Here is a 10454-nt window from a genome sequence, read left to right on the forward strand (position 1 = left end):
GGATGAACCAGTGGAGAATCAGGCTTGGCTCCCAGCCGGGAGTTGAAGAGATAATACAGAACCGAAATGCTTGACAATGGAGTGAGGAAGGAGGGCGGCCTTGTGTGGGTCCCAAGGAAGAGGACTGACAAATTTCCTCTGACAAATCTAGATCATTCCATTCTTATCTCTAGGACTTTGCACTTGCTGTTCTCCTCCGTTATCTAGAAGGGAAGCTCCCTCTTTGAGCCTGTGCAGCGAACGGGTCTTACTCAAACACCACCTGGGAGAGGCCTTTCCTGGCCACGCTCTCTAGGATGGCCAGCGTCTCATCCTCCTCTTTCCCCACGACCCCAACGTGTTTTCCTCTTTTCAGACCACGCCTCCCACCATCTGATATCGCCTTATGGTGTGTAATTGCCTATTTCCTCCCTTAGAATGTCATACACTCCTTAAGCGTAGGGAATAGTCTGTTCCCTGGCTCTCTCTCCACCTTTTGGGACAGTATCTGTCATCAACTAGGCAACTAAAAGATAGCTGTTGCCTGGATGCGTGAATACATGATGGGATAGATAGACAAATTTGGTGACTTTCTCTTTTTCTTTAAAATATTTTATTTATTTTTGGAGAGTGGTAGTGTAAGGGATAAAGAAGCCAGCGATTCTCAAAACGGTGGGAGATAATTAACAGATGAATCATGGAAAAGGGGTTAGGAAATGACATTCCAAAGCTCCTCACACATATCTCTGGGATCAAAAGGAGGAAGATTGTTGGCACCAGACACAGAGAAATGGGAAGATGTAGCTAGATAGCTTTGCAAATAAGTTGGAGATAGACCTGTAACTAGAGTTAAGTAGTTAATCGCGTTAGATTGTGAACCTGGATTAACCAGTAATGGAGAAACTGGGGAGAAGGAGAGGGGAGAGGGGGCTAACCGCATTAGGGAGGGGAGCTAATCATGTCAGTATAAAACCAGTTTTCTTTGTCTACTTCGGGCACGCACGCCCCTGGCTGGCGGTGCGCCCGACTCTGCAGACTTGTGAATAAATACCTCGCTTTGCTGCTGAAGTCCTGTGTCCTGATGTTTTATTGCAAGCGTTTCTCACAGAAGGGAGGGAGAAAGAGAGGGAGAGAAACATCAATCGGTTGCCTCTGGAAAGCCCCCAACTGGGGACCTGGCCTGCAACCCAGGCATGTGCCCTGACTGGGAATCGAGCCACCGACCTTTCGATTCTCAGACCAGCACTCAATCTACTGAGTCACCCCAGCGAGGGCCAAATTTGGTGACTTTCTTTCTTTTTCTTTTTTTTTTTAAGAGAAAAACTTTATTTCTTATTTTTAAATCTGTATTGAAAATTTTTTTTATTTATTGTTTTTCTATTACAGTTGTTCCACTTCTTCCCCCATTGCTCCCCCCAACGCTGCCCACCTCTTCTCCCACAGTCAGTCCCCACCCCGTTGTCCGTGTCCATGGGTCATTTATACTAGTTCCTTGACTAAACCCTTCCCTTACTTACACCTCCTTTTCCTCCCTCCCCCCACCCCCCTGGTCACTGTCAGTGTGCTCCTTGTTTCCATGCCTCTGGTTCTATTTTGCTCATTTGTTTGTGTTGTTCATTAGTGTCCTGTGTTAGGTGAGATCATACGGTATTTGTCTTTCATTGCCTGGCTTATTTCGCTAAGCATAAGTGACTTTCAATGTGATTAAAACTTGGATTAAAAAGGTGGAAACTTTTTTGGTGTAGTTCTATTTCAGAAATATTTCAGAGCTGGACTTGACCTTCTGACTGACTGTGCAGTTTGCATGTGGAGGTGAGAGATACGCAGTGGAGGTCCTAAAACAGAGAACATAAAGGGGCCCCGCAGGAGCCACACCCCGTCTATGTGGATGGTCGATTTGAACTGCACCATGTTTAAACATTTTTAAAAATTAGTTGCCAGCATTTAAAAATCTCTAAAGATTTCAAATAACAAATCTAGATGTCTATTTTCACTTAACCAAAAGATGCGGTGACGCCAGGCCTGCATTTTTATGGGGCAGAAATTGGCCGGAGCTGACAAGCGTTTGCTCCTATTTGATCGGCCTTTGCTGTCCAGCCCCACTAAACCCACCTGGCTCACCTCCTCATTCTTGTCCTGGCCTTGTCAGCCTTTGGAGTTGCTATTTTTCCTCTAATGCTCAAAATAATCATCTCAAGTAGTGGCTCCCAACGCTTTGAAGTCTGAGAACTCATTTGTAAATAATTTTTCCCTCTAATCATAGAACTAATACATCCTCACAGCAGGAACTCAAGAACCACAGAAAAGGAATAGAAGATAATACATATTACCCACATGCCCAACATGTGTGAATAAGCACTGTTTACATTTAGTGGATGTGAGGACCCCTAATAGTTTTATATAGGGTAAATATTGATTGATCAAAATAAGATGTAATTTAAAAAAACACTGTGGAGGAACACAAATGGAACATGTACTTCCTTCAACACATTGGTGAGCTGCCGCCTTGGGAAGCTAGTCATGTATTCCCATGGGCAGACATTACAGGCCCTCCTGGTGGGTCCTCCTTGGTGCCCACAGGGAGGTTCAGATGCTTGGCTTATCTTTGTGGCCCCATCGTCGTCGGCAGCCGTCCGTCTCGAGAGACGATGGCGTAGCTTCCCGAGAGTCTATCTGCACCGCCGAGAATGGCTGTGCAGTCCGACTCGGGAGTGACAATCCCTGCTGCACTTGTTACAGGTGAAGGCAGATGGCCGTTGTTGCTGCTGTTGACGCTGCTTCCGCCTCGATCTTTTCTGGACCGCCTCCTCGTTGCGCGCAGCCTCTGCCCGTGACGTACCTTGCCTGACCGCGAGCCTCCAGGCTAGGCGGTCGTCTGCTTGAACTTCCCATGTGTTGAGATTGATGGAGCATTGTGTCATGTCCTTTTTGCAGATGTCTTTGAACCGCAGTTTTGGGCGCCCTGTCATCCTCTTGCCTTCTGCTAGCTCGCCGTAGAGGAGGTCTTTGGGGATACGGCCTGCATCCATTCTTTTGACATGGCCGAGCCACCTGAGGCGTCTCTCGCTAAGAACTGCATGCAAACTGCTCATATTGGCTCGCTTCAGCACCTCGGTGTTGGGGACCTTATCCTGCCTTTGTGGCCCCATAACTCTAAGAAAATATAGTAAAGACTGTAAAGTGAGCCAACTTGGCATTATGGAGCTCTAGGTACTCTAAGGCATTCTCTTGCCACCATCAGATCCTGGCTAAATTACAGCAAACATACATTTTAATGCATTGGTGGGCTTATTGTATAAGGGAACTCTTAAGGGTAAATACATAGGCAGTTAAAAAAAAAACAAATGTCAGAGAGCTGAGACCAAAGCAAGGCATGGTATAGGGTGAGAGGATAATGGAGTAATAAATATAAGACAGGACTGTCCTGAGGTCAGAGACTTATATTAGGACTACCAACGAGAAACAAAATTCTGGGTCCTTAGAAGGGTAGAGCAACTGAATCTGAGATAGCTGCTTGGAGCCCTGGAGTCTCTAAAAAATAGACAAGAAAAGAAAAAGTGAACACTGAAAAAATGTAAATTCAAATGATATGAACAAAGCCCAGTTATTTTAATAATCACAGTAAATTTAGGTGGACTAAACCTAACAGTTAAAAGGCAAAGATGGTCAGATCAGCTTATTAAAAAATTTAGTGATATATTAATTATTAGATATAGTTAAAACTAAAACCATAGAAAGGTTGTAAGAAAAAGGAAGATAAGAAATCACCAGGCAAGTAATGAACACCAAATAAAATAATTTTTTAAAGACCAAATGTTATAAAGAGGGTCAATATATAATAATAATAATTTCAATTTGCCAGTAAGATATGACAGATGTAAAATTGCACCCATTTTATTAAGCCTCAAATATATCAAACAAAAATTGAAAATAACTACAGGGAGAAATAAACAAATCTACCATAATAGATTTTTTTTTGCTTTAAAAATATTTTTTTTTTCTTTTTTAAGTATATTTTATTGATTATGTTTTTACAGTAGTTCCAGATTTTTTTTGCCCTTTGTTCCCCTCTGCCCTGTACCTCCCTTCCCTCCTGTGATCCCAGCCCCTTCTGTTCAGTCCATGGGTTGTGCGTATAAATTCTTTGGCTTCACCCTTTCCTATATTATTCTTAACTTCCCCCTGTCTGTTTTGTACAAACAATTATGCTTCTTAATCCCTGCACCGTTTCCCCATTTCTTCACATTCCCCTTCCCAGCTAATAATCCTCCAAGTGATCCCTATACCTATGATTCTGTTCCTACTCTGGTTTGCTTAGTTAGATTTTGTTTTTATTTTTTAGATTCAGTTGTTGATAGTTGTGACTTTGTTGTCATTTTAATGTTCATACTGTTGATCTTCTTTTTCTTCAATTAAGTCCCTTTAACATTTCATATAACAGTGGCTTGGTGATGATGAATTCCTTTAGCTTTACCTTGTCTGGGAAGCACTTCATCTGCCCTTCCATTCCAAATGGTAGCTTTGCTGGGTAGAGTAATTTTGGTTGTAGGTCCTTGCTTTTCATCACATTGAGTACTTCTTACCAGCCCCTTCTTGCCTGCAAAGTTTCTTTTAAGAAATCGGCTGATAGTCTTATAGGCACCCCTTTGTAGAAAAGTCTCTGCTTTTCTCTTGCTACTTTTAAGATTCTCTATCTTGAACGTTTGGCATTTTAATTATGATGTGTCTTGGTGTGGTCCTCTTTGGGTTTAGCTTGTTTGGGACTCTGTGCTTTCTGGACTTGTATGTCTATTCGTCGTCGGCAGCCGTCCGTCTCGAGAGACGATGGTGTAGCTTCTTAAGAGTCTATCTGCACCGCCGAGAATGGCTGTGCAGTCCGACTCGGGAGTGACACGGTATCTGTCTCCTCCCGTGTTGAATCGACATCTTGCGATGACGCTGGAGTGTCCTCTCCAGTGGAGCTGAAGCTACAGAGCCTGGGCAGGGTGATATGGAGGGTCTGCTGTTGCCCATGCAGCAGACCCCCCCTCTCTTCGCAGCTGAAGGGTCCAAGGGAAAGACGGAGTCAATACAGCTTGGCTTCAGGTGCGCCGCAGGAGTTGCCGGTGTTGACTACAATGTCAAACCGCCTTAGGGACTCCGACTCCGGATTTTCTGTCGGGGTTTACTCCCTTAGCCTTTCCCCTGAAGAGGTATGCCGCAAGGCAGCGGAGGTTTTTTGGAGTCAGAGTTTTCCTTCTCTGATGTATGTCTATTACCTTCACCAAATTTGGGAAGTTTTCCTCCATTATTTCTTCACATAAGCTTTCAATTTCTTGCTCTTTCTCTTCTTCTGTCACCCCTATAATCCGGATGTTGGCACATTTAAAGTTGTCCCAGAGGTTTCTAAGCCTCTCCTCATTTTTTTTTCAATTCTTGTTTTCCTTATTCTGTACTGGTTGACTGTTTTTTTCTTCCTTATGTTCCAAATCATTGGTTTGAATCTCGGTTTCCTTCCCTTCACCATTGGTTTCACTTGGCATAGCCTTCACTTCTCTTATGCGTTTGCCATACTTAAGCATATCTGCCAAGCCTGTGAGCATCTTTATCACCAGAGTTTTGGACTCTACGTCTGTTAGGCATCTGTTAGGTTGGCTATCTGCTTGTCACTTAGTTCTTCCACAGGAACCTTGATCTGTTCCCCCTTTTGGGCTTTACTTTTCTGTCTCCTCATCTTGACAGGCTCCTGTGTTTGTTTGCTTCTGTGTCTTAGATAGAGCTGTTGCACCTGTTATGTTGTAAGGGGTGGAGCCTTAGGGATTCGTCAGTACAGGGCGACCCATTTCACCACGTTGTTGCGCTGTATGTGGAGGAGGGGTCTGAGAGGGAACAATGCCTCTTGCTCAGCACTCGTCCCTGTCCCTATCACTTCACCCACTTCCTGTATGGGACTGGCACCCTCTAGCTGTTGCCCTGGCTATTGTTCCCAGAGTCGATGGGTCTGCAGATGTTTTAGGACTGTAGGGGCCCTTTAAACAAGCGGACTCTGCTGAGAGACCAGCTGTTTCTGCCTCCACCCCAACCCCCACTGGTTTGCACAGTCAGAAGCAATGAGGCTTGATTTTCCCCGGCGCTGGCATCATAGCTGTGTGGTCTGGTCTGATACTGGGAGTGCTACCCAGGTGTCCCTCTCCACTTTTAAAATGTGTAACTGTGCTTTCTGCCAGCCTGCAATTGTCGCTGCTACTGCCACCACCACATCGTGTCTTCTCTGCCCTGGCTCCTCACCTTCTACGTGTCTGAGTGAGTATTTCTTCTTTATATCTTTGTTGGAGTTCCACGTAGCTCAGTTTTCTGGAACTTCTGGCTGTCTCTAGTTTTGAGGTTGCTGTATTCCCTCTTAGTTGTGGAGGTAGATGCAGCGTGTCTGTCTACGCCTTCATCTCAGCCAGAAGTCAATAATAGGAGATTTTAAACACATTTTTGTTAATTATTGATAAGCTGAACAGACAAAATATTAGTAAAGACATAGAAGATTTGAGCTGTGATTTAATGAACAACAAATAATGCTCATTCTTCTAAAAAATCTGGTAATTTGTGTTTTAAGATTTCTTATCATTTTTAAAAATTTGATTTTTAACTTAATTGCATTGTGGTCAGAAATCATGGTTGGAATATAGAGGCTTTATTTACCCACAAATCATTTATGATTATATTGAAAATAATAATTATCAAACAGATATCATAATCCTATGATTACAGTGGAATTAAGAAAGGATTACTAAATATAAAGACAACAGTAATCTTCCATGTTTGAAATTTAAAAGCCCACTTTAAAATAACTCATGAGTGAAATAAAAATAATAATATAAATTTAAAAATAATAAGAATTAAATGAGCTGTTCTGCCTCACGCCAGCCACTCCCTTCCACACGATCACGCCGTGTTAGCAACCTTAGCTGCATCCGCTGCCTGCTGCCACTTCCCTGTGATGGACCCTTGCCAAGTGAGCGAGCCTCGGACCTTCGTGAAAATGTGTAGGCAGGATCCGAGCATTCTGCATACCGAGGAGATTCGCTTCCTGAGGGAGTGGGTGGAGAGCATGGGAGGTAAAATACCACCTGCTACTCATAAAACCAAATTAGAAGAAAGTAAGGAAGAAAAAACAGACAGCAAGAAGGTGGAAGAAGACATAAAGAGTGAGGAAAGTGATCTAGATATTGACAATGAGGGTGTGATCGGACCGGACACTGACACCCCCTCAAGGAATGGAGGACAAAAATGTAGAGACAACTGAGGAGATGATGGATCAGGCAAATGATAAAAAAGTGGCCGCCCTTGATGCCCTAAATGATGGTGAACCACAGAAAGCCATTGACTTGTTCACAGACGCAGTCAGGCAGAATCCTCACTTGGCCATTCTGTTTGCCAAGAGAGCCAGTGTCTTCATCAAGACACTGGCTGCCATCCAGGACTGTGACAGAGCTATTGAATAAATCCTGACTCAGCTCAGCCTTATAAATGGCGAGGGAAAGCACACAGACTTCTGGGCCACTGGGAAGAAGCAGCCCATGATCTCGCCCCTGCGTATAAGTTGGATTATGATGAAGATGCTAGTGCAATGCTGAAGGAAGTTCAGTCAAGGGCCCAGAAAATGGCAGAACATCGGAGAAAGTAGGAGCGGAAACGTGAAGAGCGAGAGACCAAAGAAAGAGTGGAAAGGGTCAGGAAGGCTCAGGAAGAACATGATAGAGCCCAGAGGGAAGAAGGAGCCAGACAATCGGGAGCTCAGTAGGGCTCTTTTCCAGGTGGCTTTCCTGGAAGAATGCCTGGAATGGCAGGAATGCCTGGGCTCAATGCGATTCTCAGTGATCCAGAGGTTCTTGAGGCCATGCAGGTTCCAGAAGTTACAGTGGCCTTCCAGGATATGGGTCAGAACCCTGCAAATATGTCAAAATATCAGAGCAACCCACAGGTTATGAATCTTATCAGTAAATTGTCAGCCAGACTTGGAGCTCAAGCATAATGCCCTTCTGTCAGCTAAAGCCCTTGCTGAAGGAAAAGCAACTTGGATCACCCAAGGGATGTCGCAGTAATACAAACCAGTGTACCTCTGACCTTCTCGTGAAGAAAGCTGGGGTGCGTTGAAGAGAACCCCTACCCTTCTGCCCTGAATGCAGCTGTACGTAACATTTTACAGTGGTTAGCTATTACGGTATTCTTTCAGATAATGTTTTCCTACTAGGAATTATAAAGTTTAAACACTTTTAAACCTTAAAAATATTTAAAAACAAATTAAAAGGCTGTGTTAAACCGTACGATTTTCTTTACTAATCATTTTGGTGTTTTCCTTTGAATTAATGGGGGAAAAGATACTTCAGGATGGAGGATTCATTGCGCAGTCTGAGTGAAATAAAGATTTATTAGTGGGAGGCAAATATAACATTTAAATAGACAAAGTTTGAGTTGAATATATGGTTACTGAGGTATTTTGATTTCTCTTTTTAAATTTTTGCTTTATTTTTTAAGAAATGATTTATTTCAATGAACCTACTGGGATTACCAGTATTGCAGTAGGACCTGCGTAGGGACTGAAACTAGTTGGCAGGGCAGCAGCAATGTTACTACATTTTAGATAACACGTGCCCTTGTGCAGATGCATTTACATCTTACACTGGGGTGAAGGGATGATTTTTGTAATGCTGTGGTAGAATTGGATCACTTAGCTCTGTTCTTGTCTGATACATAAAATAAATAATAAATGTTTCATATCATTTTCACACACACAAAAAGAATTAAATGATACTGAAAATATTACATGTCGATCCTTGAATGCAGAAAAAGTGGTACTTTAAGCCTTAAATATTATATTAGAATAAAAGAAAAGCTGAAAAATGTATAAATTAAAAAGAACAACAGAATCCCCCCAAAGAAAGTAGAAAGAAGGAGACAGTAAAGATAAGAACAGGAAGTAATGCAATAAGGAAAAAAGATCTAATACAGCAGATCAATGAGGTTAAATGTTGGCTCTTTGAAAAGATTAGTAAAATAGACAAACTTCTGGTAAGAATGACTTAAAAAAAATACACATATAGTAAAAACAATATTAAGAATACAAATAGATCAAAACTATAGCTACAGCAAAGATTTAATAGAATGTTATAAAAATATGCCAAAAATTTGAATTCTTAGATTAAATAGTAAAATTTTTAGAAAAAATATGATTCCAAAATTGATTCAGAAAGAATTAAGAAATCTAAAATTTCTTAACCATTTATAAAATGAATAAGAGAGTAACTATTTTCCTACAGAAAAATAGAGTTACAGATCCCAGGTTTTTTTTTTTTTTTTGTTTTAAACATGGGAGTTCAACCAAGCTTTCAAGCTCATTTCCGTCTTATACAAAGTCTTCCAGAAATTAGTTCTAAAAATGCTTAATTCATTTTATGATGGTAATATAAAACCAGTGAATATCAAAACCAGTGAAGTACTGTATGAGGAAGGAATATTACAGGTAAATCTCACTTATTAACACAAATGCAGAAATGCTACCTGAAATATTATCAAACTGAATCTGACAAAATATAAAAAAGAAAATGCAGGAGTTGGGTTTAGTCCCCAAAATACAATGGGAAAAATCTATAAATATTTACTACCTTAACAAATTGAAGTAAATAAACCAACCCAGAATGTGTCGAAATAGAAATCTGAAAAATTCAATGTCACTCCAATAAATTCAATAAAAATAAATAAAATAAAGAATCTGGAAAATTAACACCTATTTCTAATCATTCAACCAATCACAAAAATATTTAACATGATTGAAAAGGAGAAGAGCTTCTTTAACAACCTAAAGATATTTACCCAAATCATTAATTTTAATGGTGGTAAGTCAGAACCATCCCCTTAGAAATTAGAGATAAGATACAGTGCCTTCCATCTATCACTGCTATTGTCCTAGAGGTCCTAACCAGTGCAATAAGACAATAAAAGGATATAAAAGATATAATAATATGAAATAAACTTGTCATTATTTACAGGTGATATGATTGTTAATGTAAGAAATATTAAAAAAACCTACATAGCACAACCACTATGAAAAACAGCATGGCAGTTCCTCAAAAAACTAAAAATAAAGTTACTTCATGACCAGTAATCTTCTTCTGGGTATCTACCTGAAAAACCTGAAAACATATATTTGCAAAGATTTATGCACCTTTATATTCACTACAGTATTATTCACGGTCACCCTGGCTGGTTTGGCTCAGTGGATTGAGCGTCAGCCTGCGAGTTAAGTGTCGCTGGTTCGATCTTCCAGTCAGGGCACATCAGAGAAGGAAAACTCTGACTCCAAAAAACCTCCGCTGCCTTGCGGCATACCTCTTCAGGGGAAAGGCTAAGGGAGTAAACCCCGACAGAAAATCCGGAGCCGGAGTCCCTAAGGCGGTTTGACGTTGTAGTCAACACCGGCAACTCCTGCGGCGCACCTGAAGCCA

The 10454-nt window shown here is 41.5% G+C and overlaps 1 pseudogene; it reads left to right on the top strand.

The window, feature by feature from the left end:
- Positions 1 to 6949: 6949 nt before the first annotated feature.
- LOC150017232 (hsc70-interacting protein pseudogene) lies at positions 6950 to 7984 on the top strand (annotated as a pseudogene).
- The last annotated feature ends 2470 nt before the right edge of the window (positions 7985 to 10454 follow it).

This window comes from Furipterus horrens, unplaced genomic scaffold (assembly GCF_987537825.1).
Source record: "Furipterus horrens unplaced genomic scaffold, mFurHor1.1.pri manual_scaffold_3, whole genome shotgun sequence".
NCBI lineage: Eukaryota > Metazoa > Chordata > Mammalia > Chiroptera > Furipteridae > Furipterus > Furipterus horrens.